The sequence below is a fragment of the Macrobrachium rosenbergii genome, chromosome 8 (genome assembly GCF_040412425.1).
Source record: "Macrobrachium rosenbergii isolate ZJJX-2024 chromosome 8, ASM4041242v1, whole genome shotgun sequence".
Classification (NCBI taxonomy): Eukaryota; Metazoa; Arthropoda; class Malacostraca; order Decapoda; family Palaemonidae; genus Macrobrachium; species Macrobrachium rosenbergii.
This window is the reverse complement of record NC_089748.1, coordinates 16,108,008-16,113,378: the sequence shown is the minus strand read 5'-3', so window position 1 is coordinate 16,113,378 and position 5,371 is coordinate 16,108,008.

Below are 5,371 nucleotides of genomic sequence, written 5' to 3'. Positions count from 1 at the left end.
ATTGTTTGGGAATTTTTCTCTGTTTCACAGCCAAATGGTTAATGTGGATCATCAAAGTAAAAGGACAGTCATGAAATGGTGAATACTTCGGAGAAACTGTGCTTACTGGTGGAGTATTTAATTTCCTCAAAGATCCTGAAAATGTGTTATCTATTGAAGAAGTCACATTTTTGCATGATAAGGCACCATGTTTCAAGGCTCTTCAGACACAGGAGCTGCTTCGAAACAGTGGTGTCGATTTCTTCTCGTCAAGTGAATTCCCAGGTAGCTCCCCTGACCTTAATGTGTGTTTAAACTTTGGTAGTATCTTAAAGGATCGTGTTGAAGCACGCACAGTGAACTATGATGGTATACCAAGCCTCGACGACCTGCGAAGAGAGGTGACCAAAGTGCTCAGGGAAATGGAGTTTGAGTCTTAGTTTTTTTTGCGATTTGCTGAAATCATACCCCTCAAGGATGCAGGCTGTGGTACAGGCAGATGGAGGCCACACAAAATATTAAATACTCAGAGAGAAACTTAAATAAATACCTATTCTGAATTACTTTTGTTTTTGTCCATATCAATTTTAGTTTATGCTGCAGAGGGGGGCTCTAATTTCAAACACCCTGTAGGTGAGTCTGAGAAGGGATCATTATTTGAAAGGGGTTCACAATCGAAGCTAATTGTGGGAGTTGTGGTGGTTGAGTCGCCACCCAATATGGTTTGGACCTAAGAGATGGCGATGGGATTGTTCCCATTGCTATCTTGGTGGCGGAACCTTCTCCGGGGATCAGCCCATTGAATCCAGGGGGGTCTGGTTTTTGGGGGTGGGACTCCTGGCTTTTGTCCAGAAGCCCACCAGTACGGTTGAAGTGGGGAGGCAGTTCCCCATCAGCAGGGTCAGAACTCCCAGCAGGCAGATTGGCTTATACATGGGCCACTGCAAGCATACTGGTGCTATCCTGAAAGGGTAGGGTATGGGGTGGACTGTTGGGAGTCAACTCTCACTTGTGCCATTGGTGGAGAATGAAAATACCTGACTGATCCACGATACTTTCTTGATATAACCAAGCAGTTTTGGGCGGGTGGATGAGCCAGTTTGTGTGTGGTGGTCTGATGTGTGTATGCTTGGTATCTTGGGGTCTCTTCGTGGGCTTTGTCAGTGTGTTGGGGTGGGGAAGCTGGGCAGTATAAGCTGCCCGGTTTTCCCTTTCTGATGAACCATCAAGGTCTGTGCAGGGGCTCTTGGGTGTCAGGTGTGCACTTTTTGGACTTCTGGATGTGGACTGGTTTAAATTTATGGATTTGGCTATTAGTTCTCCCTCCCCTGGATCCGACAACTTAACGGCATAGGCAACGACTTCTGGCATGAACATGGATACGAGCTTGGCTGTTGGACAGAACCAAACACTGAGACACCAGGGTGTTAGTAAATCTGGTGGATTTGATTCAAATCATTGGGTCCTTTATTGCACTAATGTAGACTTGTCATTAGATTATGAATATTTATACAGTGTAATAAAACAATTTGGCAAAGTGGAAAGAATTAAATTAATTCTAGAAAAAGATAAGAGGTCATTTTCTGCTTTTGTTAAATTTTTCTCTCCCTTGGAAGCTAGTGAGGCACAACAAAGACCCCATGGCCACATTCTAAATGACTCAGTTCTCAGCACAAAAGTGTTTTCAGTGAAAAACTTAAATGATGAGCCATTTGATTTTATTCCTAAAACTGAAGAGCATGGACCAGGCCCATGTACCAGAGCTCTTCCTCCCCCTTTATGGCATGCTGCTATCTACAAGGACGGAGGGAAAAATTTAATAAAAGCTGCTGAATGCATTGAGAGCAAGGTTGGTTCCATTCCCATTGGAAATTTAAAACGCTATGGAAAGAACCTTCTAATAAAAGCTGGTAATGAGACTCAAGCAGTTCTGCTATAGAATTTTAAAGCTCCTGAAAGCGGAAATATTGGATGTATTTTATCTCACAGATTCTTTAAAACACTGAAAGGGGTATTTTACTCAAAAGACTTGCATGTTTTTAAAGGGGAGGAGATTCTCCATCGATGTCCTCCTTGTGTATCTCATGTTAAAAAATTGGGTGGGGATGCAGCTATCCTTTTAACCTCCTCCAGTTACCTACCTGATACCATCATTGTTGGCCATAAGAGGATTTAGGTTAAAAATATAAAAGAAATCCTAAACAGTGTCACAAATGTTTTGAATATGGCCACATTCAAAACTCTTGCGATAACAATAAAAGATGTCCTGTGTGCTCTGCAGAGCATGATAAATTTGACAAATGTGAAGCGCCCGATACTGTTTCCTATGTAAGGTTTATCACCCTCCAAATGCTAGGGCTTGCCCCAGATATAGATTTGAACAAGAAGCGTTGGCAGTGGCTGATAACGAACATGTCAGCATTAGCGAAGCAAAGCACATGGTAATGGGGGCAAACAAAAGTGCCAATTCTACCTATGCTTCTGAATAAAACTTATGAAAAATTCTAGCAATGTAAGGCCACCAATAACTGCATCTGATAGTAGATATCGTAAACCTGCTATTCCTCTGACTGTAAATGATAATGAAATCTCCAAACTGGTCAGAAACTTTTGTTAGCAAGTGCTTTGGAGTCCAGTACCAAAAACTGTACTTCCAAAAGCAGAGAAAATTTATCTTCCAAAGTCGATACACATGCGACCTCTACGATAGCTGCTAATTCACCTCCAAAAGTAAGTGTGCCAAAATCAACTAATAATTCAGGAAGATATGCTAAAAATACTTCAAACAAAAATAAGTTAAAGGAATAACCCCAATTAGATAGAAATACTTCGCCAAATAATGATAGCTTTACAATAAAAACTTCGAATGGGTTCAGTGTTTTGGAAGAGATCTCTCCTCTTAGAAAGGTGGTTCCGAAAGTAAATTCAGAACAAAAACATCCGAGTTCAGTTCAGTCTTGCCACCCTAAAATAAATAGGATTAGTGATGCACAGAATCACAGTGGAAATTCTGAACATCAGGATCTTAATAAAAAAAAATATGAAGAATCACCAGAGACCCTGAATTCCAGTTCAGATGAAATGGGATTAAGGAAACAATCTCTTATAAAGGAGAATTCCCCACTCCACCCTAGGAACAGTACTTCCCCTCCAAGGAGTGGGAAGTAGCACATTGTACCACCTTAGCATTCATGCTCGATATCCTTCAGCGGACCTGTAAAGGTCTCAGAGCCCATACAGAAGACCTTAAAGTTTTAATGCATGAATTCAATCCAGGGATTATATGCCTGCAGGAAACAATGTTAGACAACTCTCCTTATAATCCTGGACTTAATTATTCAATATTTAAGTCATATCCCCCAACTGGTGATCATGCCCAAGCTCTTCATTGGAGGGATGGGTAGAGCTTTTGGCCAACACGCTGTTGGCCCAGCGTTCGACTCTCTGAGTGGCCAATGAAGAATTAGAGGAATTTATTTCCAGTGATAGAAATTCATTTCTCCCCCTGTAATGTGGTTCGGATTCCACAATAAGCTGTAGGTCCCGTTGCTAGGTAACCGGTTGGTTCTTAGCCACGTAAAATAAATCTAATCCTTCTGGCCAGCCCTAGGAGAGCTGTTAACCAGCTCAGTGGTCAGGTCAAACTGAGGTGCTGCAATTATTATTAATAAATCTCTACAGCACTCCACAATACAACTAAATACAACTCTACAAGCTGTTGTTGTTTCAGTCATTTTCGAAAAGAGGATAACAACCTGCTCCTTATACCTTCCACCAGACCTTGCTTTTAACAGCTTCCAGGTCCTTTACTTCTCCTAGGTGATTTTAATGCCCACAATCCCCTTTGGGGAAGTCGGTTTTTAGACAGTAAAGGGAAATTGATCGAAGACATTATTGACAGGAATGATGTTACCCTATATAATAATGGATCAATGACCTTCCGCAACATTCATGATAATCGTTTCTCTGCACTGGGCCTCAGTATTTCTTCAACATGTATCCACCTTGATTTCAATTGGTCTGTTAATGAAGATTTAAATGGAAGTGATCACTACCCGATTCATGTGAAATATGCTGTAAATGCTCCATCTGAAGTTTTACCTAAGGGGAAGATAGAGGGTGCAGACTGGGATAAATTCAGTAAGGGTGTCAATCAAGATAGGGAGTTTGAATCCTTTCATTCTCATCTAGATGCCTATGATTACTTTACTGGATCTACTTTGAAGAGTGCTGAAGGCTCGATTCCAAAAACAAAAGGCAAACCTCGTAGACCTGCAGTTCCCTGGTGGAATAAGACATGTGGTATCCTGAGGAAAGTGACTAGGAAGTGCTACAGACATTACAAAACTATGGCTCCCCTCAGTCTAAATTAATCTACAACCGTGCTTTAGCCAAGCAGCGGCGTTTTTATAAGCCAAAAGAGAATGTTGGCTTTACTATATTAATGGAATAAACTCCAAGACCCCACTAAGAGGGGTGTGGCGCAAAATAAGGAAACTGAGTGGAAAATTTGTTGCGCCACCATTACCCTCAATAAAAATAAATGTCTTTAATCACAGAGCCCATTGAAGTTGCCAATGAGCTAGGAAAACACTTTTCTAAAGTTTCCAGCCCTAACAATTGTTTTCCAGAATTTCAAAGAATTAGGAATTCTGAAATGACTCTGAAATTTGATTCAGGAAAATCTGAACCATACGACTGCAAATTTTCCCTAAGAGAATTTCGTTAGGCGCTCTCATCAAGTGAATCCACAGCTCCAGGTGAGGATACAATTGTATATAAAATGCTTAAACACCTCCCAGATGATGCCAAAAAATATTCACTCAAGATTATAAACAAAATATGGGAAACAGGAAGCTTACCCAAGGACTGAAAAATATCCATAATTGTTAATATTAAAAAGCCTAATAAAGATGCTTCCCAAGCAACCAGCTATAGACCAGTAGCTCTTACCAGCCGTGTGTGTAAGCTGATGGAGAAAATGATAAATACCAGACTAGTTTGGCACCTGGAAACCAAAGGATTAATATTGCCATTTCAATTTGGTTTCAGGAAAAACCGCTCCACCCTTGATCCCTTGCTGAGGCTGACCAACCAAATCCAGCAAGGATTCGCCAAACAATGACAGACCATCGGCATATTTTTTGACTTAGAGAAAGCATATGACACTACCTGGAGAATTGGCATCATGAAACAATTGCACAAGATAGGCATATGTGGAAGAATGATCAGGTTTATATATTCCTTTTTAACAGACAGATTTTTAAAGGTAAGAGCAGGGAAACTCCACTCCCAACCTTTTATGCAGGAGGAAGGTTCCCCAAGGAGTTTTAAAGTGTAAGCGTGTTAATAAATAGTGTGTAAATAGTGTGGTTGAAAAAATCTCACCCCC